This window comes from Phyllobates terribilis, unplaced genomic scaffold (assembly GCF_046119375.1).
Source record: "Phyllobates terribilis strain yellow unplaced genomic scaffold, ASM4611937v1 Scaffold_5__5_contigs__length_657084704, whole genome shotgun sequence".
Classification (NCBI taxonomy): Eukaryota; Metazoa; Chordata; class Amphibia; order Anura; family Dendrobatidae; genus Phyllobates; species Phyllobates terribilis.
In genome coordinates, this window is record NW_027362765.1 from 495,903,227 (window position 1) to 495,926,642 (window position 23,416).

The window sequence follows — 23,416 nt, forward strand, 5'->3', positions numbered from 1 at the left end:
AGATATTGTTCTCCATTTAAAATGGGCAAGGCACGTGGCAAGGGATGGGGAACTGGACGTGATGGTGATGATGGTGCATGCAGAGGCCAAGGCCGTGGGCAAGCTGAAATTGTGCCACAACAAACACCCATATCTTCTCGCTGGACCTTCCTGTCCCAATTAATAGGGGACCACAGAACACCACTATTGAACACAGAGCAGTATGAAAAGGTTATTGGTTGGATAGCAGATAATGCTTCCAGTCACTTAGCCACCACCACCACCACCACCTTGTCTTCCACACGGTCAAGTCTCATTAGCTGTGAGTCTGGACCGCATATTCCTCACCCTGAACCTCCTTCCTCCCACTATGCCGAGTGCCCAGAGACAACTGATCCCACACTTGGACACTCCGAAGAGCTGTTCACTTTCCCATTTATATATTCTGGCCTCTTGCCCGGTCCACTTGAAGCGGGGCAAGAGTAGATCGCATGTAACATTGCCCAAATATTTGAGCAGCCACAGTCACAAAAAGGCTATGGTGGGAAAGTGTCACAAGAGGTGGACGATGATGAGACATAATTGCCAGAAAGTCAGGAGGAGGACAGAGTGCAGAAATGGAAGATGAGGTAGTGGATGATATAGCTACTGACCCAACCTGGCAGGAGGACATGCAGAGCGAGGAGAGCAGCACACAGGGGGAGGGAGTCAGAGCACCCCAACTGGCAGGAAGAAGCAGCGTGGTGGCTGCAGGAAGAAGGTAGGCAACCTTTCCCCGTAACACCAACACGAAGGAAGTTGCCAGTACAACTGTTAGGTCTTCCCGAGTCTGGTTGTTTTTTAAAGACACTGCCGATAACCCCAAAGAGGCCATTTGCACCACCTGCCAAGCCAGCATCAGCAGGGGTGGTAAAACGACCAGCTTGACCACCACCAGCATGATCAGGCACATGGCAGCAAAGCACTCGACTTTGTGGGCTGAACCCCAGGGTCCAGTAAGAGAGTCTGCGGGTGGCACCATTGCTTCTTCTGCTGTTGTGCATGTAAGCCAATCCCCTGTCCATGGTGCATGCGTAGATGCCTCCTACCCTGCACCTGTCATTGCACACTCTCAAGTAGCAGCATCAGGAAGCACGTCCATGTCCTTGTCCCAGCACAGCGTTCAGTTGTCCATACCCCAGTCCTTGGAACGCAAGCACAAGTACGCATCCAACGACATACAGGCCACAGTACTAATTCCCACATTTCATGACTGCTTGCGCTCGAAATGTTGCCTTTTAGGCTCATAGAGACGGAAGCATTCCGCAAACTGATGGCAGCGGCCGTCCCTCAGTACTCAGTCTCCAGCTGGCACTATTTCTCCCGTTGTGCCGTCCCCGCATTACACAAGCACGTGTCCCAAAACATTAGCCGTGCCCTCAACAACGCAGTTACCGGGAAAGTCCACCTAACCACGGACACGTGGACAAGTGCTTGTGGGCAGGGACGGTACATCTCGCTGACGGCACACTGGGTTAACATAGTGGAAGCCGGGACTAAGTCAGACCTTGGGACAGAACCCGTCCTCCCGCCACCAAGGATTGCGGGCCCTAGGTCAATCAGGGTTGCGCCCACAGTCTACAGCTCCTGCACCTCATCCTCCTCAGCCTCCTCCTCCTCTTCAGCCTCCATCTCTGAAATGACCACATCAGTCACAAGCTGGAAGCACTGCAGCACTGCCTCGGCCAAGCCGCAACATGCTGTGCTGAAGCTAATATGCTTAGGTGGCAAACCGTACAATGCTGAAGAGTTGGGGACAGCTCTGAAAGAGCAGGCAGATCTGTGTCTCACACCGCTGATCCTACATCCAGGCATGGTCATGTGTGACAATGGCCGAAACCTGGTGGTGGCTCTGAGGCAAGGTGAACTCACACATGTGCCATGCCTGGCCCATGTGCTTAACCTCATGGTTCAGCGGTTTCTCAAATCCTACTCAGAGCTGCCGGATCTGCTTGTTAAAGTACGCCGCCTGTGTGGCCATTTTAGAAAGTCACCTACAGCTTCTGCCGTCCTTGCCGTGTTTCAACAGCGTTTGCAGCTTCCGGCTCACAGACTGGTATGTGATGTCCCCATGCATTGGAACTCTATACTGCAGATGTTGGGAAGGATTTATGAGCAGAAGAGGGCAGTTGATGAGTACCAGCATCAACAAGGTTGTCGGTATTCAGTTCAGACTCCACAAATAAGACCTCAGGAGTGGACATGGATGTCAGACATATGTACCATCCTCCAAAACTTTGAGGATTGCACCAAGATGGTGAGCTGCGATGATGCCATAATTAGCATCACCATCCCGCTTCTCTGTCTTCTGAAACCCTCTCTGCTCACAATCAAAGAGGATGCATTGCAGGCAGAGCACGATGAGATGGAGCAAGGAACCATACAGGGTGATTACACACAGCCCAGTCTCATCTCATCCCAATGTGGATTGGGTGACAATGAGGAAGAGGAAGAGGAGGAAGAGCAGGATCTAGTTTCATGCGCTGTAGACGGTACTACCTGCACAATTGTCATACCATCTGTTCAGCGTGGATGGCCACAGGACAGAGAGGAGGAGGAGGAGAGCATGGTCAGTCATCTTCTTGGTGAGGACATAGAAGTCTTGCCTGTTAGCAGTCTGGCACGCATGGCTGAGTTTATGTTACGCTGCCTTTCCCATGACCCTCGCGTTCTCAAAATTTTGGATGACAGTCATTACTGGTTGGTGACACTTCTAGACCTCGCTACAAGGAGAACTTTATCTCGCTTATTCCTGAGGCAGACAGGTCTACAAAAATGGGGCAGTACCAGAAGGCCCTTGTTGAGGAACTATTAAAAAAATTCCCATCTGAAAACGCTGGCGGCAGAGGTCACAGTTCGTTGGACAACCAAGGAGTACAGGCGAGAGAGACACAAATGCAATCCAGCAGAGGCAGGGGAACACTGTCAAAGTTCTGGGACAGTTTTCTCAGACCCTCCCATCGCACAGGCCCTGTGGTGCGGGGCACTCTCACAAGGAGTGCAAAGTTTGGGAAGATGCTGAAAGAGTACCTTGCCGACCGTACTAACGTCCTCCGTGATTCCTCTGTGCCTTTTAATTATTGGGTATCCAAGCTGGATAGGTGGAGTGAACTGGCTCTCTAAGCCTTGGAGGTCCTGGGCTGCCATGTCACTAGCATTTTATCAGCGCGGGTTTTTAGTGCCGCTGGTGGAATTATAACTGATAAGTGCATCCGCCTGTCAACTGAAAATGCTGACAGGCTGACTCTTATAAAAATGAACAAGGGCTGGATTGGGCCAGACTTTTCAACACCACCGAATGATAGCAGCGTAACATAAACTCAAATCCAGTGTCTTTTTTTGGGAGGCGTATTTCCATGCACCCCTTCACACCCACACATGGGTATACACTTCCTGATTTTGGCTATTTGCTCTTGTCCTCCTCCTTCTCCTCATCCTCCACCACCATATCACAAGGGTGACCGTGGTCCGTGATGCAACACCCACATAATTTTTTTAAAGGGTGTTTATGATGCCCGTGAAAAAATGTTTTTATACAGTAAGTTCATGTATACCCCCCAGGGGTAAATGTTTGTCAGCCAATACATTTAGTGCATGAGCATTACAAGTAAAGGAGTCCCGCTCCTTTCTAATGGGAACATTTTTTTATGAGGCCCTCTAAGTCTCTTCCAAGGGGTATTAGAGTGCCTCCCAATTTTTGTCAGCCCTTGGATTCACTGCATAGGCCAACACTATGGGAGAACCTTTGCTTTCTAATAGGAATTTGTCATTACTATGGCCCTGCTCTATGTGTCTTTAAATTCTTAGTGGGGTTTTTCCTAAAATTGGTAAGCTGTTGGACTCACTGCATAGCCTATAATTGTATAGCAGACTCTTTCCTTTCTAAGGCTATATGCCCACGTTGCAGAAATGCTCAGGATTTTTTCCTGAGCGTTTCTGCATCTCCCTGGTAGAAAAAAACGCATGCGGATTGTACATGCGTTTTCCTGCCAGGGACATGCGGAAATGGAGCGGTTACCCACTGACATTTCCGCATGTGGATTGACAAGCGCTTTCCAAGCGATTAGCATCACTTGGAAAGTGCTTGTGACAACTAGGTCACACTATATAAATCCATGCAAACAGCATGGATTTATATAGTGTGACCCGAGAGAGTGGTAAAAATAAAAAAATAAATGTATACTTACCCTCCGATGGCCCCCGGTGTCCCGCTCACTCCGTTCTCCCTTGCCGGCAACAGTGAATTGAAAAGACCTGCCAACGTCAGCGTCGCGTGACCCGTCACATGACTCTGACATCAGCGCAGGTCCTTCAATTCACTGCAAAGTGCCGGGAAGCAAGTAGGAGCGGTGCGCGGGCCGACAGAAGGTAAGTATACATTTATTTTTTATTTTATTCTTTTTTTACAGATTTTTTAATGGTACCTGGGTGTGGAGGAGACTCTCCTCTCCTCCACACCCGGGTACCATCCGCACATTAGAACGCTTGGATTACGTATCTACATATACAGTGATGCGTAATCCATGCGGTCTAATGCAAGTCAATGGCGGCGAAGACGCAGCACTTCCGCAAAATAATTGGTAGTGCTGCGTTTTTTTCCGCAATGATAATCCGCAGCGGAAACTTCCGCAGCATGTGCACAGCACATGCGGATTATCATTGGGTAACATTGCTGCCCTTCTACTATGCGTTTTTAATGCGTTTCCGCAGCTGCAAAAACGCTGCGGAAACGCATTAAAAACGCATCGTGGGCACACAGCCTAATGGGAATTTGTCGTTACTGTGCCCCTGCTCTATGTGTCTTTAAATTCTTAGGGGTTTTTTCCTAAAATTGGTCAGCTGTTGGACTCCCTGCATACTCTTTAACTGTATAGCAGACCCTCTCCTGCTCATGGTAACATGTCGTGCTTGTTACTGTGGCCCTGCTCTATGTGTCTTTAAATTCTTAGTGGGGTTTTTCCTAAATTTGATCAGCCGCTGGACTCACTGCATACCCTATAACTGTATAGACTCTCTCCTTTCTAATGGGAATTTGTCGTTACTGTGGCCCTGCTCTATATGTCTTTAAATTCTTAGTGGGGTTTTTGCCTTGTTAGTTCTTTGTGCTTAGGACAATTGATATCCTGGTACTTCTTTTTCCACCAGTTTTGTTTCCTTTAATCTTCGGTTCTGCAACTAACTTTTCTGTTAGGAGGTCACCTGTTTTTGCTCCCAGTCTTTAGATTTTTTTAGGGACACCCTTTCCCCTTCCTTCAGGTCTTTGTTTGAGTTCAGTGCAGGATTGTCGGTGGGGCTTTTCACAAGGAATAGGGCACCCACCCCAGCATAGGGTTTAAGCAGAGTCTCAGTGCAGGAACAGCTTTTCCCTCCTATTCCTTAGTTCTTAGTTGCAGAGCGCAACAGTATGTCCAGACCCGTTTATAAAGAAAAAAAAGGGGTTTTTTTCTCCTCTCCTCTTCCTGGGTTTTCTTCAGTATGAGTAACATCCAGGAGCTTGCTCAACGCTTGCAAGGGTTGACTCTGGAGGTTGCCGGTCTTCAGCAGTACGTAAGTAAATACCCTGCAGAACGCTATGAAGAACCTAAGGTAGGATTACCTGAGTGTTTCTCAGGGAAACAACAGGATTTTTTTTCATTTAAAAATGCTTGTTTGTTGTATTTTCAGCTCAGACTGAGATCTTCTGGGAGTGAACTACAGCGTGTAGGGATTATTATGTCTTTATTGCATAAACAACCTCAAATCTGGGCGTTTTCCTTGTCTCCTGATGATCATTGTTTGAGGTCTCTGGAGGCATTTTTTGATGCCATGGGTTTGCTGTATGATGATCCTGATCGGGTTACATCAGCTGAGGCAGAGCTCAATCGTCTCAAACAGGGTTCTCTTGATGCTGAGAGTTATTGCACCCTGTTCAGACGATGGTCTGCAGAGGTCAGGTGGAATGACTCTGCACTCAAGTTTCAGTTTCTGGCAGGCTTGAGTGAAAGGGTTAAAGGTTTGCTCATTGTATTCCCTGCACCTGATACTTTGCAAGTTGCCATGCAGTTAGCTATCTGTGTGGATAGAAGGTTGAGGGCCAGCCAGAATGAGGAGAAGTTTCCTATATTGCTGGATTCTGTTTCTTACGATAATCCTGCCGACACTGGAGAACCTATGCAGGTGGGGCAATGTCATCCCGTTCCAAGGAGAGGGACAGGAGGTTCTCTGAGGGACTTTGCTTGTATTGCGGTAAGGCTGATAATTTTTTAAAGCAATGCGAGGCTCGCTTAAGGAAAGAAAAAAAATGGTCAGTAGAAATAACACTCCCATTCGCATTGCGTTTTTAGGTTCTGCTGGGGTGTTTTTTCCTGGTAATACCACCTGTCAGGGTCATTCGATTGAGTTTCAGGTAATGGTGGATTGCGGTTCTGCACTTAATTTGATTGATCAACAATTTCTTGAAATGTATAAGTTCAGTTCTGAACCTTTGTCGTCTCCTTTTCCTGTGGTGGCAGATTTAATACATGTGAGGAATGCCTGTTTTCCCAGCATTCCTCACATGTATTAAATCTGTCAAACAGAAATATATAAAACCACTGCGCTGATGTACTGAGAGGAGTAGGTAAGGATTACTGGGGGTAGTAATGGAAGAATATACGAATGTTGATGAATATTAATATTTTTATTTTTATTTTGTGAACCAATAGTAAAAAATGTTATGGATACATATTAGCATTAAAACAAAGGTTAAAAATAGAGCATTGGGTAGTTCCTCCAGGGATCCAGAGCTGTTTGGGACCTGTAGTGGGACAAATAAGGACTGTGATTACTGACCTGTATAAATTGGTCAGTAATATATATTTCATAATTTGAATTATAATCCTAATTTCTATTTATCGATCCAAACCACAGGCTCTACCAGCTTTTTTAACCCAAATTAAGCTTCAATAACCTCACAGAAGCATATACTCATCAACCGAAGACACATCCCCGCGTATCTAATTAATATCTAGGATTTCGCTCTTTCATGTAAGCCATCAATATAGTGGTATCTATAGTAAGATATAACGTGATTAAATGTAAAATTCCTTTTAAAATTCTTTTTATTACAGTAATCACTTCAATATTTCATCTAATAAGAAGATCTCTAATTCCGCTCCTATTCTCCTCCTCATCCTCCAATAAGATCCTCCTGCCATCCCAGGTAAATACATGCACAGTGGTTCTACAGAAAATCAACCAATCTATACAGGTCAGTAATCACAGTCCTTATTTGTCCCACTACAGGTCCCAAACAGCTCTGGATCCCTGGAGGAACTACCCAATGCTCTATTTTTAACCTTTGTTTTAATGCTAATATGTATCCATAACATTTTTTACTATTGGTTCACAAAATAAAAATATTAATATTCATCAACATTCGTATATTCTTCCATTACTACCCCCAGTAATCCTTACCTACTCCTCTCAGTACATCAGCGCAGTGGTTTTATATATTTCTGGCTTTATTTTCTATAGTGGTCTATGGTGACACATACCATCTGCAGCAGATATACTGAGCTTACCTACCAGCGCCCCTTATTTTATATTTAAATCTGTCAAACAGTTGCAAATCATGTTCACGGAGCGACGAAAACTTAAAGCCCGGGCATTCTATAAATACTCGGTGCTCGGCCGAGTATACTCGGCGAAAGGGTTAACCGAACATACTCGCTCAACACTAGTGGCGATTGATAATTCTCCCCTGTAGCATGGGAGCATTTTTTGAAAGGTCACTGGGTTTCCTCTTACTATGAATATAGAACATCAGGAGTAGATTGACTTATTTGTAGTTGCTAAATTGCCTTCCCCGGTCGTCCTGGGTTGCCCTGGTTAACAGTGCATAATCCTTTGCTGGACTGGTCGTCTGGTTCCATAATATTCTGCGGTCAGGGGTGTTATGGTAAGTGTTGTAATGTTCACATTGCGGCTGTTGTGAAGGAGGAGTTACCTGAACCCATTCAGGATTTTTGGAGGTTTTTTTTGGAGGTGGAGTCGAAAGCTTTACCACCTCATAGAAATTACGATTTCGCTATTGAGTTCGTCCCTGATGCTAAATTCCCAAAGAGTCGGTTGTTCAATCTGACAATTCCCGAGAGGGAGGCTTTGAAAGAATACCTTCAGACTAGTTTAGCTGCAGGTCACATAAGAGCCTCTAAGTCTCCTGTGGCAGCTGGGTTCTTTTTTGTCAAAAAGAAGGATGGGGGTCTTAGGCCATGTCTGGAGTTTCGGGAGATTAATAAGATCACTGTGCGCAATCCTTACCTGTTACCACTTATTCCAGATTTGTTTAACCAATTGACCGGAGCTAAATGGTTTTCTAAAATTGACCTTCGTGGGGTATATAATTTGCTGCAGGTGAAGGACGGAGATGAATGGAAGACAGATTTTAACACTCCGGAAGGTCATTTTGAGTGTTTGGTGATGCCTTTTGGGCTTACTAACGCTCCGGCATTTTTTCAAAATTTCATCAATGACATTCTGAGACCCTTGGTCAGTAGGAGTGTTATTGTTTATCTGGATGATATTTTGATTTATTCATTGGATCTTGAGTCTCATTGGCACTGAGTCCGCGAGGTTCTACAGATACTGAGAGATAACACACTCTTTGCTAAATTGGAGAAGTGTCAGTTTGCTGTCCAGAAAATTAGTTTTTTCGGTTACTTTGTCTCTTGTGATGCTCTTCACTGAGTGTCCCGGGGGCCCAAACCATTTCCTTTGAAAAAATTAAGTGTCCAAACTACAGGTGGTGTAGCTTGCTTAACTACTGGGATAATCCGCTGACTAGCAGACACTGCTACTAGGCACAAAGTATTTCCTGGGCTAGATGCAGTTAAAAATTTGTAATTAGATACTCTCGTTGGATGCTGAGAAAGCATTCCATAGAGTCTCCTGGCACGCCATATAATATTCTCTTAAAAAGCTTGGGGTAGGGGTCCAGGGGACCCTTTTATAGGCAAAATCACGGCCCTGTATCGCAATACGTCACCTAGGCTGAAGATAAATGGAACATTTTCATCACCTTTCATAATCACCAATGGGACAAGGCAGGGATGTCCTCTGTCCCCTCTCTTATACATCCTAGTGACGCTGCACCTGCTCTCATCAATTCGCCATAACCCCAATTTTAGGTGGATTGAGGTGGGAGGCACCGAGTACAAGTGCTCTGCATTTGCTGACGATGTCCTAGTATATATCACTCAATCACATATATCCATCCCTGCTGTTATGGCTGAAATAGATCACTTTGTTACATGGTCAAATTTTAAAATCAATGCAGCGAAGTCTGAGGTCCTCGATGTCTCCCTCCCCAAATCCATACAGAATTCCATCCAGTCCAACTTTCCCTTTGCCTGGCCCTCACAGGGTATCAAATACTTAGGAATTCATATTCATAGAGACCTCTCCCGTCTATGTTATCTTAATTTTGGGCCCTTTATTGAACAACTCCATACAAATCACGGTTGGCAAGTTAGAACTGTAAGATTCACTACGTGAACCACTGGTGTTTTGTGGAAAAGCACATGTACACTGTGTTCCAAATTATTATGCAAAAAGTGTTTAGGAGTGATAAGGGAAGAATTTTTTTGTTTGTCAGTTAAACTCATTGATGGTGATGTGTGTCAGGGCTCTTTATATCACTGTAAGCAATTGCAGACACCTGTGCTAATTAGTTTGGCAGGTGTGTCCAATGAAAGGCAAGACTACTTAAGTAGGCTGTCCCACATTATTAAGCAGCCTACATTTTCTGCCAAAATGGGAAAGAAAAAGGATGTGTCAGCTGCTGAGAAGCAACAAATTGTGGAGTGTTTAGGTCAAGGCATGACTACAATCAACATTGCCAAGACACTTCATCCTGATCATCGCATAATCAAGAAGTATGTAGCTGATTCACAGTACACACGTGTGCGTACTGATAAGGGAAAATTGAGGACTCTTTCTTACAGGCAATTACGTCAGGTTAAAAGAGCAGCGGCAAAAAACCCTTGTCATAGCAGCAGACAAGTTTTTGAAGCTGCTGGTGCCTCCAACGTCCCCCGAACAACAAGATGCAGGGTCCTTCAGAGGTTTGCAGCTGTGCGTAAGCCACGCTGTCGACCTCCTCTATCCACTGTACACAAGCAAAAACGGCTCCAGTGGGCCAAACAATACATGAAGACTGACTTCAAAACTGTTTTGTTCACCGATGAGTGCCGTGCAACGCTCGATGGTCCAGATGGATGGAGTGGAGGATGGCTGGTTGATGGACACCCCATGCAAACACGGCTACGGCGCCAACAAGGAGGAGGTGGAGTAATGTTTTGGGCTGGAATCATGGGGAGAGAGATTGTCGGCCCCTTTAGGATCCCTGAAGGTCTAAAGATGAACTCCATAATGTATGTGGAGTTTCTCAAACAGCACTTCCTGCCATGGTTCAAGAAGAAGAACCATGTATTCCACAGCAAGATCATTTTCATGCATGATAATGCACCGTCTCATGCTGCACATAACACATCTGCATCTCCGGCTGATATGGGCATAAAAGGGGACAAACTTATGGTGTGACCCCCATGCTCCCCTGACCTCAACCCCATTGAGAACCTCTGGAGCATCATCAAAAGGAGTGTCTATGATGGCGGGAGGCAGTTCACATCTAAGCAACAGCTTTGGGAGGGTATTCTGTCCTCCTGCAAACAATTGAAGCAGAAACCATCCAAAACCTGACAAATTCAATGGATGAGAGAGTTCAGAAGCTCCTTTCGAACAAGGGGTTCTATGTGCAAATGTAACATCACCTAGAATAAAGTTTTGAGTTGAAAACTGTTTGATTTCAGTTTCTAATAACCTGATAATGCTTATAATTTCAAAAATGACAATTTTTTTGTTCTTTATTAAAATGAAAAGGTTGATCGAAGAGTGTGGGGTATCTAAGAGTGTGGCAACCAAGTAGTCAGGATTATTTCGAATTCTGACAATCTGAGGGTCATGTTGCAGGTAGTGCAGCAAGAAGGAACTCATGTGTCTTGCGCATCTAGGAGCCCCAAAATTATTTTCCGGGCTAGATGCAGCTAAAAATTATTATTAATTTGAAAGCTGGTGGAGCTTAGTATAGATGGCCTAATAGAATCAGTACTGCACAATGCTGCAAAGCCCAAATTATTTTCCAGCCAAGATACAGATAAACATGATTAGTAATTTTAAATCTGGTGGAGTTTAGTATAGATGGCCTAATAGAATCAGTACTGCAAACTGCTACAAGGCCCAAATTATTTTCCAGCCAAGATACAGATAAACATGATTAGTAATTTTAAATCTCGTGGAGTTTAGTATAGATGGCCTAATAGAATCAGTACAGCAAACTGCTACAAGGCCCAAATTATTTTCCAGCCAAGATACAGATAAACATGATTAGTGATTTTAAATCTGGTGGAGTTTAGTATAGATGGCCTAATAGAATCAGTACTGCACACTGCTACAAGGCCCAAATTATTTTCCAACCAAGATACAGATAAACATGATTAGTAATTTGAAAGCTTAAAACGGTTGGTGAGGTGATTTTAACAAATCATCAAGCTTTTACTCTCCCCAGGATGTCACAGGGGTAGAAAAGTCCTTACGGATCCATGATTTGTTCATCTTTATGAACATGAGTCTGTCTACATTATCAGTGGAGAGCCGCGTGCGCTTATCTGTCAGCACACCACCAGCAGCGCTGAACACACGTTCAGACAGAACGCTGGCTGCGGGGCATGACAAGATCTCCAAGGCGTAAGTGGCGAGCTCCGGCCATTTATCCAGATTTGAAGCCCAAAAAGAGCAAGGGTCCAGTGACACAGTCATGGCTTCAATGTTTACTTGGAGATACTCCTGTACCATCATCTCTAGGCGTTGACTATGTGTCAGACTTCTTGTCTCCTATGGCCCTGCAAAGGATGGCCTAAAAAAGTGGTGAAATGATTCCGCAAAATTGATGTTACCAGCAGATACTGTGTTTCTGTTACGTTTTGAGTGCTGAACACTCGACGGTCCCACGGTTGGCAAGTTGGAACTGTGAGATTCACTACGTGCACCACTGGTGTTTTGTGGAAAAGCACATGTAAGATTCTGCAACCGTCTCTGCTGATACTCCTGCATGCGTGCATCCCTTTCTATGGCAGGAATAATTTCTGCAAATTTACTTTTGTACCTGGGATCTAACAGTGTGGCAACCCAGTAGTCAGGATTATTTCTAATTCTCACAATTCGAGGGTCATGTTGCAGGTAGTGCAGCAAGAAGGCACTCATGTGTCTTGCGCATCCAGGAGCACCAAGTCCCTGTTGTGTTGGTGGCGAGGTAACAATCATGCTTCCTTCCTCTGCCCTCTCCCCCCAACCTCGCACAACAGAAATGTGATCAAGGTCTCCCTCATCTGATGAGTCTTCCATCAGTTCGTCCTCCACTTCTTCCTGGGCTCCTGCACCTTCCTCACCTCACTAGTTTGGCTGCTACCATGCGCCCTGGTAAAACCATCTCCCCCACCCTCACATGCCTGCCACCTTGGTGCTGCCGACCGTCTGGACCTTGCAGATGTTAGCCCTTCCGAATACAACTCCTCCTCCTCTACTTCCTCTACCTCCTCTTGTGCCACCACCTGACTCCGAATTCTGTTTAACATGTGCTCCAGCATGTAAATCACCGGAATAGTCATGCTGATAATGGCATCGTCAGCACTAAACATCTTCGTCGCCATTTAAAAACTGTGCAGAAGGGTGCATAGGTCCCTGATCTGAGACCACTCCTCCAGCGTGATTTGCCCCACCTCTGGATCTCGTTGGCCCAGGCTATACATCAGAACATATTGCACCAGGGCTTATCGGTGCTGCCACAGTCGCTGCAACATGTGCAGAGTTGAATTCCACCGGGTAGGCACATCGCATTTTAGCCGGTGAACTGGCAGGCCCAACGACTTCTGTAGAGATGTAAGTCGCTGAGCTGCGGGATGTGAACGGCGGAAGTGAGCACACAATGACCGTGCCCTCTGCAGAAGGCCATCTAGTCCAGGATAGTGGGCTAAAAATTGCTGGACAACCAGGTTCAACACGTGAGCCATACAAGGCACGTATGTGACATTGCCCCGGCGAAGGGCCGCACCAAGGTTTGCAGCATTGTCGCACACGGCCTTCCCTGGTTTCAGGTCCAGTGGAGACAACCATTCATGAAACTGGTTCTCCAGAGCTGACCACAACTCCTCAGCTGTGTAACTCACATTTCCCAGACATTTCAAAGTAAAAACCGTCTGATGACGTTGAGCCCTGCTGCCAGCATAGTAAGCAGGTGTGCAGGATCCCTTCTGCGCAGTTAGAAAGCTTGTGGCATGACCAGACAGGCTTTGGGTGCAGGTGGAGGACCGATAGGAGGTTGAGGAGGCAGAAGCAGTGTAGCAAGTTCGAGATAAAGAGGATTGATGCAGAACTCGTGGGGACGGCAAGACTTGGACAGCAGCCCCTTGACCTGTAGTCACCATAGTTACCCAGTGCCCAGTCAGCGACATGTAACGCCCCTGTCCATGCCTACTCGTCCAAGTGTCTCTGGTGAAATGCACCCTGTCACACACAGAGTTTCTTAAAGAAGCGGTGATGTTGTGTGCGACATGCTGGTGGAGCGCAGGCACACCTTTCTTTGAGAAGTAGTGCCGACTGGGCATCTGGTACTGGGGCACTGCGACGGACATAAGGTCTCGAAAATCCTCTGTGTCCACCAGGCGGAAAGGCAGCATTTCTGTAGCCAAGAGCTTGCAGATGGTGAAATTCAACCTCTTAGCTTTCTCATGGCTAGGAGGAAATGGTCTTTTACTTGTCCACATCTGAGGGACCGAGGGCTGGCTGTTGTGCTGAGACGGGGTTGAGAAGGGTGTCCCCGGCAAACTGCCGGTCTGTGAGGAAGATGCAGGCGGACATGTTAGGTTGCCTTGATCCAAAGGTGGTGCTATCGATGTCGGACAGCGTTGAACACCAGCTGGTGTTTCCACCTCCAAAGAAAATGATGACCTGCCAATCACGCTGGCTGTTGCGGGTAAAGAGGTGGCAGGTCTGCGTCCTAAAACAGGTGTGACTGCTGTTCCCCCAGTCACAGAGGATGAAGAGGCCGCGGATGCACAAGATGTGGCAGACGGTGGTTGGCCCGGCCGGCTAGGCCGCATTGTAGCACAGTGAGCTTCCCACTGCAACTTATGCGTCACATCCATGTGCCGGTTCATGCATGAAGTACTCAAACTATGTATTTTTTGGCCTCTACTTAGCTTTTGCTGACAAATGTTACAGATAACACGAGTTGGGTCATCCTTATCGATCTGAAAAAATGCCCAGGCTATGCAAGGCTTAGCACCTATGCGACCTGAAGAGCCACCACGACTTGTGGTCAGAGGCAGAGTTGTGTTTGAGGATGCAGTTGTTGACGTGCTTCCAGTACTACGTATCTGTACAGGAAGGCACAACCTGACCTCATCGTCACTAGCATCCTCCTCCACCTCCTCTGCTGACCTCATCGACTGGCTGACTGTGGGTTGACAGTAAGTAGGATCTCCAACCTCGTCATCATCACCCTGTGTGTTATCACACCCGTCGTCCTCAGAGCCAACCTCTTCCTGCCCTGACAAAAAACTCAAGTTGTCGCTCCAATCAGGTATTTGAGTCTCATCATCGTCTTCCTCATTGTCTCCACCAACAGGAGTTACAGTTTGGGAATGAGGGTCTACATTATGGTCAGAACCTTCTGCGTCTGGTCCTGGATCCGACTCATAAAGATTCTGGGCATCAGTGCAGATCATTTCCTCATCTGGATTCACAGAAGCTCTGGAGCCGACCTCTGATTCCCAGGCTATAGTATGAGTAAACAGCTCTGCAGACTCAACCATCTGTTCTACCCCATACTCAGATGGGCAGCTGGAGACTTGGGAGCTGTGAGGAAGCAAGTGCGATTGGGGTGACACCTCTGAGGACTGGAGTATTTGTGATGTTGAAGTTGAGGTGGAGGAGAGCCCACTTAAAGGAGCACTTGATATCCGTTGAAGCACCTTCTGTTTTTGTGCCTCATCTGGAATTTGTAGCGATTGGCGTGGCCGTAAGAAAGGGATCTTATCACATTGTCCGCTAAAAGAAGTAGACATCTTAGTTTGGCTGGAAGATAGTCTTTCTTCTGCAGATGTTACTGTTGCTTTAACACCTACCCCACGGACACAACCTTTTTTTCCCTTCCCAACACGCCTATTCACCTTTCCGCCAGCAGCAGACCTTTTTCCAATCATTTTGGTGGTTAACTAATTGACAACTCTGGAGTTGTTTGCACAAAAAACAATGGATGGGAACCAAGCAGAGCTGAGTGGCCAAACTGTGGTATTAGCCCATAAGTATTGGCTGGGTTAGATGCATTAAAACAATTTTATTCCATACACAGGTGGTGGAGGTTAGTATAGATGGACTAATAGAACAAGTCCCACACACTGCTACAAGCCCAAATATTTTTTCAGAGCTAGATGCAGATAAAAATTATTTTGAATTTGCAACCTGGTGGAGGTTAGTATAGATGGACTAATAGAACAAGTCCCACACACTGCTACAAGACCAAATATTTTTTCAGAGGTAGATGCAGATAAAAATTATTTTGAATTTGCAACCTGGTGGAGGTTAGTATAGATGGACTAATAGAACAAGTTCCACACACTGCTACAAGCCCAAATATTTTTTCAGAGCTAGATGCAGATAAAAATTATTTTGAATTTGCAACCTGGTGGAGGTTAGTATATATGGACTAATAGAACAAGTCCCACACACTGCTACAAGCCCAAATATTTTTTCAGAGCTAGATGCAGATAAAAATTATTTTGAATTTGCAACCTGGTGGAGGTTAGTATAGATGGACTAATAGAATGATGCTATGCCCAAAAGGTTTTATTTGGCTAGGTGCAGTAAAAAAAATTGTATTCTATACACAGGTGGTGTAGCTTGCAACACAGATAGGCTACTCCACTGACTAACACACACTGCAAGAGGCCAAAAAGGATTTGCTTAGCTATATTTAGCCAAATGCTGTGAAAAAAACTTGCACAGCACTGGCACAGACCTGCCTGGCAAAAAGTGATAGGAACTGATGTAACCTAGCCCTCAAAAGGACTGCAATTACAATTAGTCCCTACTCCCAACCAATCTATTTAAGAGCACAGACCTGCCCGATAAAAGTCGTTGGAAATGATGTAACCTAGTCCTCAAAAGGACTGCAATCACAACTATTCAGTACTCCCAAGCTATCTGTAGATTTGTGCAAAATTGGCTTGAAATTAACACTCAAAGTATAGCGCACACAGCAACAGCGGTGCCATCTAACACGCAGCTGCAGCAGTGATAAAATGGTGGCTACGTGGAAAATGGCTGGGTCTTATAGGGCAAGGACATGTGACATACACTGCCAATGACACATGCCCTTGCTTGTGTGAAAAAAAACAGTTCGCTCCGTGTGTGCACTGCTGATAGGCTGACAGATTGCACCTCCCCACTGTAAATGCGGGAAAGAGAAAAAAAAATGGAGATCTTCATTATTTATGCAGAGATCCATCCCCTGCCCCTCCCCCGCCCCGCTGTACACTCAAACTGCGTATTAACATTAATTTTCAGCATTACTGAGAAAAAATCCAGTTATGATTTTGGTGCACGAACAGTTATCGAAATCGTTCGGGTTCGTCGAACGGCTCGAACACCGCCCAAAACAGCTCGAATTTGAGATTGGCGAACAGTTCGAGTCGAACACCGCTCATCTCTAGTGCTAATACAGTCCAATGGTCCACTGAGGCTATTGAAGCTTTTGAGTATCTCAAGGAGAGGTTCAGCTCTGCTCCTGTTCTTATCCAGACGGTTGAGACCAAGCCATTTTTGGTTGAGGTAGATGCCTCATCTATAGGCATAGGGGCAGTTCTGTCCCAGGAGGGTGAGGATGGAGTGCATCCCTGTGCTTTCTTTTCAAAAAAAATTTCTGAGACAGAGCTCAACTATGATGTTGGGAATCGTGAGTTTTTGGCGATTAAACTCGCGTTCGAGCATTGGTGACATTTTTTGGAGGGAGCTCAACATCCTATACAGGTTTTCACTGACAAAAAGAATTTGATTTATTTGGACGCAGCTAAACGTTCGAATGCCCGTCAGGCTAGGTGGGCACTGTTTTTTGCACGGTTCAATTTTTCCGTAACCTTTGTCCCGGGAACAAAGAATGTTAAGGCTGACGCTTTGTCTTGTAGTTTCTCTCCAGCGGTGAATGCTGAGAGGGAGGAGTGTATTTTGCAGAGAGGGGTGGTGGTGGCCGCATTAGATTCAGAGTTGGAGAATAGCATCCTACGAGCTCAGAGTGCGGCACCAACTAACACTCCGTGTGGTAAATTGTTTGTGCCTAGAGCCTTGAGGAGAGTGTTGTTTGTTAAATGTAATGAGTCTCAGTTGGCGGGTCACCCAGGGATTTCGAAAACTAGGAAGTCTATCGGTCGGAGTTTCTGGAGACCAGGGTGGCAAAGAGAAGTTGTCAAGTGGGTGCGTCAGTGTTCTGTGTGCGCTAGGTCGAAGGCCTCTCACGCTTCAGCTGCGGGGTTGCTGTGCCCCTTGGAAGTCCCTAGTTCGCCATGGACGCACCTTGCCATGGATTTTATCACCGGTCTTCCTGTATCGGAGGGTTTTTCTGTCATCTGTGTTGTTGTGGACTGGTTTATTAAAATGTGTCATCTGGTTCCGTTCAACAAGTTACCTTGCTAAGACTCAAAACTCTTGCTAAGGCTTTTGTGAAGGAGATTCTCAGGCTCCATAGTGTTTCCATGGACATTGTTTCCGATAGAGGACCACAGTTTGTGGCTCGCTTTTGGCGTGCTTTTTGTGACAGATTGAAAATTCATTTCTCATTCTCGTCGGGGTATCACCCAGAGTCCAATGGTCAGACTGAAAGGAAGAACCAAGATGTCGAGCAGTTTTTGAAATGTTTTGTGGCAGACAATCAGGAAATGTGGTCGGAATTTCTACCACTTGCGGAGTTTGCCCTTAAAAATCATACTTCTTCCTCGGCTTAGTGTTCTCCTTTTTTTTGTTGTACTGGCAGCTATCCATCTTTTGGTCCATTTTCCAAAGTTGGAGCTGCTGTACCGAAGGAGGACAATTTTTCTGGTGATTTGGAGAGGGTTTGGACCAGTGTACCCCTGAATCTTAAAGAGGCTTACAGGAGATCAAAAAGGTATTTTGCCAAAAAAAGAAAGGAGTACTTGTTTGCTGTTGGGGACATGGTTTGGTTGTCCTCTAGAAATCTTCGTTTGAAAATTCCTTCCAAAAAACTGAGGCCTAAATTTGTGGGTCTTTTCAAAGTGGTTCAGATTGTCAACTCGGCAGCGGTGAGGTTGGGCATTCCCTCGTCCTGGAGGATTAATTCTGTGTTTCATGTGTCTTTACTTAAGAAGGTGGACACGCCTGATAAGCATGCAAAGCCTACTGTTCCTCCTGTTGATGAGGACGGTGAATTTGAGATTTCTAGCATTTTGGATTCCAGGTGACATAGAGGGAGATTACAGTATCTTGTGTCCTGGAGAGGTTTCGGCCTCGAGGATAATTCCTGGGTGAAGGCCGAGGACGTCTCGGCCTCAAGGCTAATTAAGGCTTTTTACGGGAGATTTCCTGGTAAGGCTCGGCCTAGAGGATCCGGAGTATCCTCGTAAAAGGGGAGGTACTGTTAGAATCTATGTTGTTTTACTTTTTGGCCATCTTTTTGTGGTTTGCAGGCTTCTAGTATTTTCCTCTGGTGCTGAGTGTCTTTGTCACATGATCTCCTCACTTTTTATTACTCAGCACCTGTCTCCCATTCCTCGCTGGACATCAGTGTTCTTTCGCTTGTGATCTGGCTAAGTTGCCTTGATAGTTCTTTGTGCTTAGGACAATTGATATCCTGGGACTTCTTGTTCCACCAGTTTTGTTTCCTTTAACCCCTTTCTGACCTTGTCAGTAATAGTACGTAGCTGTGCCCTGGGACTTATGGACCAGCTACGTATTATTACGCGCCATGCGATCGCGCCCGCACACAAGCGGTGCGGGGCAATCGCCGCCGGGTGTCAGCTGATTGTCACAGCTGACACCCGGTGCTATGTGCTGGGAGCGGTCCCGCACCGCTCCCGGCACATTAACCCCCGCAATGCTGTGATCGAAGTGGATCTCAGCATTGCGGTGGCAAGGGGGGAGGTGATCGGTATACTCACCTCTCCTGCCGGCGTCCAGCGATGTCTGCGGCGGTTTACGGATGTTGCCATGATGACCTGATGTTGTAATGACAACATCCGGGTCACCAGGAGGCAGGATGTTCCTTTGGTCATGCGCAGTGCGCGACCAAAGTAATGTCTCCCCTGTGTGCAGCGCTGACAGGCTGCATGACAAAGAGAGCTGCTGCTCTCTATGCCATGCTGCCGATCAGGCTGCAAAAAATGAAAGTCCCATAGTGGGACAATGTGAAAAAGTTTAAAAAAAAAGTATTAAAGTGAAAAAAATGTAAAAAAATTGTAAAAATATATAAAAAAAAAAAGAAAAAAAGAATCCCCAAAAAATAAAAATATATTGAACCCATAATATTTATTTATTATGAAAAAAATAAAATAAACCAATAAAAGAACACATGTTTGGTATCGCCGCGTCCGGAACGACCTGACCTATAAAAATTTCCCACTAGTTAACCCCTTTAGTGAACACGGTAAAAAAAAAAAAAAAAAAAAACAAAGCAAAAAACAATGCAAAAATCATCTTACCGCCAAACGAAAAATGGAATAACAAGCGATCAAAAATACGAATGTAAATAAAAATGGTACCGCTAAAAACATCATCTTGTCCCGCAAAAAACAAGCCACCACACAGCTCTATTGTCCGAAAAAAAAGTTATAGCTCTCAGAATAAAGCGATACAAAAAATTATTTTTTCTAGAAAATCGTTTTTATTGTGTAAAAGCGGCAAAGCATAAAAAAAAATATATAAATGCGGTACCGCTGTAAATGCACTGACACGAAGAATAACGCTGCATTATCAATTTTACCACACACGGAACGGCATAAAAAAAAACGCAAAAATACAATTCCTGAATTGTTGGTTTTTGTTTATTTTGCCTCCCAAAAATCGGAATAGAAAGCGATCAAAAAATGTCACGTGCCCGAAAATGGTACCAATAAAAACGTCAACTTGTCCCACAAAAAACAAGCCATCACATGACTGTCGGCCAAAATATGGAAAAATTATAGCTCTCAAAATATGGTGATGCAAACACTAGTCTTTGCAAAAAAAGCGTCTTTTAGTGTGTGACAGCTGTCAGTCATAAAAACACGATATGAATCTGGTATTGCTGTATTCACACCGATCCGAAGAATAAAGTATAATCACTTATACCACGCAAGGAATTGTGTAAAAAAATAAACTCTAGGGTTACGGTTGTGCTAGGGTTAGGGTTGGGCTAGGGTTAGGGTTGGGGTTGTATTAGGGTTGGGCTAGGGTTGAGGTTTTTTCAAAAGTAAAGAAAAAAAAAATGATGAAAATATGGCGACCAGTGTTGAGCGCAAGTGCTCACTACTTGAGTTTGCATCGGGTACTCGGGTATGCACTGAGTATCGCGGGTGCTCGAGTGACATGCTCGAGTCTCTGCCCCATATGCTTCGCGGCCAATAAAAACATTGCTGGGATCGCCTGCCATGCAGGAGCGATCCCCGCTTGTTTTATTTTGGGTGTCTAACAACCGTGAAACATGCGGGGCGGGGACTCGAGCATGTCATTCGAGCACCTACGATACTTGGTGCATACCCGAGTACCCGATGCAAACTCAAGTAGCGAGCACTTGCGCTCAAGACTAATGACAACTTATTCAATATGTTGACCTAATGTTATCAAATTCTGTCGTACATTTGGGTTCAAACTATACACTATACCCCTTGATAAAATTCTTGAGGGGTCTAGTTTCCAAAATGGGGTCACTTGTGGGGGGTTTCCACTATTTTGGCACATCAGGGGATCCCGAAATGCTAGATGGCGTCCGCTCTTGATTCCAGGCAATTTTGCATTCAAAAAGTCACACAGTGCTCCTTCCCTTCTGAACCCTGACGTGCGCCTAAACAGTGTATTTTCCCCACATATGGGGTATCGATGCGCACTCAGGAGAAATTGCACAACAGTTTTTAGGTTCCATTTTCTCCTCTTACCCTTGTGAAACTAAAAAAATTGGGGCAAAAAGATAATTTTTGTGGAAAAAGTTAGATTTTTTTATTTTCATGGCTTCATGTTCTAAACTTCTGTGAAGCACCTGGTGGTTAAGGGTGCTTACCACACATCTAGCTAAGTTCCCTCAGGGGTCTAGTTTCCAAAATGGTGTCAATTGTGGGGGTTTTCCACTGTTTAGGCACATCAGGGGCACTCCAAACGCAACATGGCGTCCGCTAATTATTCATGCAAATTTTACATTCAAAAGGTCAAATGGCGCTCCTTCCCTTCCAAACCCTGCCGTGCGCCCAAACAGTGGTTTTCCCCCACATATTGGGTATAGTCTTACTCAGGAGAGATTGCATAACAAGTTGCATGGTGCAATTTCTCCTGTTACCCTTCTGAAAATGCAAAACTGGGGACTGAAAAACATTTTTGTGGGAAAAATGTGAAAATTTTATTTTCACGGCTCCATGTTATAAACTTCTGTGAAGCACCTGGTGGTTCAAGATGCTCACCACACATCTAGATAAGTTCCCTGAGGGGTCTAGTTTCCAAAATGGTGTCACTTGTTGGTGATCTCCACTGTTTAGGCACATCAGGGGCTCTCCAAACGCAACATGGCGTCCGCTAATTATTCAAGCAAATTTTACATTCAAAAAGTCAAATGGCGCTCCTTCCCTTCTGAGCCCTGCTGTGCACCCAAACAGTGTTTTTTCCCCACGTATGGGGTATCTGCGAACTCAGGGGAAAATGCAGAACAAATGTTGGGGTCCATTTTTTCCTGTTACCCCTGCAAAAATAAAAAAATTGGGGTCTAAAGTAACATTTTTGTGAAAAAAGTTGAATGTTCATTTTTTTCTTCCCCATTCCAAAAATTCCTGTGAAGCACGTGAAGGGTTAATAAACTTCTTGAATGTGGTTTTGAGCACCTTGAGGGGTGCAGTTTTTAGAATGGTGTCATTTTTTGGTATTTTCTGTCAAAAAAGCCCCTCAAAGTCACTTCAAATGTGATGTGGTCCCTAAAAAAATGGTTTTGTAAATTTTGTTGGAAAAATGAGAAATCACTGATCAACTTTTAACCCTTATAGCGCACTAATAAAAAACATTTTTGATTCCAAAATTGTGCTGATGTAAAGTAGACATGTGGGAAATGTTATTTATTAACTATTTTGTGTAACATATCTCTCTAATTTAACGGAATAAAAATTCAAATTTTGAAAATTGTGAAATTTTCTAAATTTTTGCCAAATTTCCAATTTTTTCACAAATAAACGCAAGTGATATCGAAGAAATTTTACCACTATCATGAAGTACAATATGTCACGAAATACCCTATAACTGTATAGACTCTCTCCTTTCTAATGCGAATTTGTCGTTACTGTGGCCCTGCTCTATATGTCTTTAAATTCTTAGTGGGGTTTTTGCCTTGTTAGTTTTTTGTGCTTAGGACAATTGATATCCTGGTACTTCTTGTTCCACCAGTTTTGTTTCCTTTAATCTTCGTTTCTGCAACTAACTTTTCTGTTAGGAGGTCACCTGTTTTTGCTCCCAGTCTTTAGATTTTTTTAGGGACACCCTTTCCCCTTCCTTCAGGTCTTCATTTGAGTTCAGTGCAGGATCGTCGGTGGAGCTATTCACAAGGAATAGGACACCCACCCCAGCATAGGGTTTAAGCAGAGTCTCAGTGCAGGGACAGCTTTTCCCTCCTATTCCTTAGTTCTTAGTTGCAGAACACAACACGTACTTGTTACTGTGGCCCTGCTCTATGTGTCTTTAAATTCTTAGTGGGGTTTTTCCAAAAATTGGTGAGCCGTTGAACTCACTGCATACCCTATAACTGTATAGCAGACCCTCTCCTTTCTAATGGGAACATGTCGTACCTTGTTACTGTGGCCCTGCTCCGTGTGTCTTTAAATTCTTAGTGGGGTTTTTCCTAAAATTGGTCAGCCATTGGACTCACTGCATACCCTATAACTGTATAGCAGACTCTCTCCTTTCTAATTGGAACATGTCATACCTTGTTACTGTGGCCCTGCTCCATGTGTCTTTAAATTCTTAGTGGGATTTTTCCTAAAATTGGTCAGCCGTTGGACTCACTGCATACCCTATAACTGTATAGCAGACTCTCTCCTTTCTAATGGGAACATGTCGAACTTGTTACTGTGGCCCTGCTCTGTGTGTCTTT

General features: G+C 44.9%; 1 protein-coding gene across 4 annotated transcripts in view; it reads left to right on the forward strand.

Moving 5' to 3' along the window:
• Positions 1-23,416, forward strand: part of LOC141271289 (intelectin-1-like) — a 65,961-nt gene that overhangs the window by 22,750 nt on the left and 19,795 nt on the right. Inside the window, exons 2-3 of one of the 4 annotated variants that reach the window (XM_073681407.1) lie at positions 6,907-7,023; positions 7,107-7,198. The exons of 1 other annotated variant lie outside the window; for it this stretch is intronic. The gene's annotated coding sequence lies outside the window, so the exon portion shown is untranslated. Of the gene's footprint in view, positions 1-6,341; positions 6,404-6,906; positions 7,024-7,106; positions 7,199-23,416 lie in introns of all 4 variants that reach the window. 2 more of the 4 variants (XM_073681409.1, XM_073681408.1) reach the window with 2 other exon arrangements.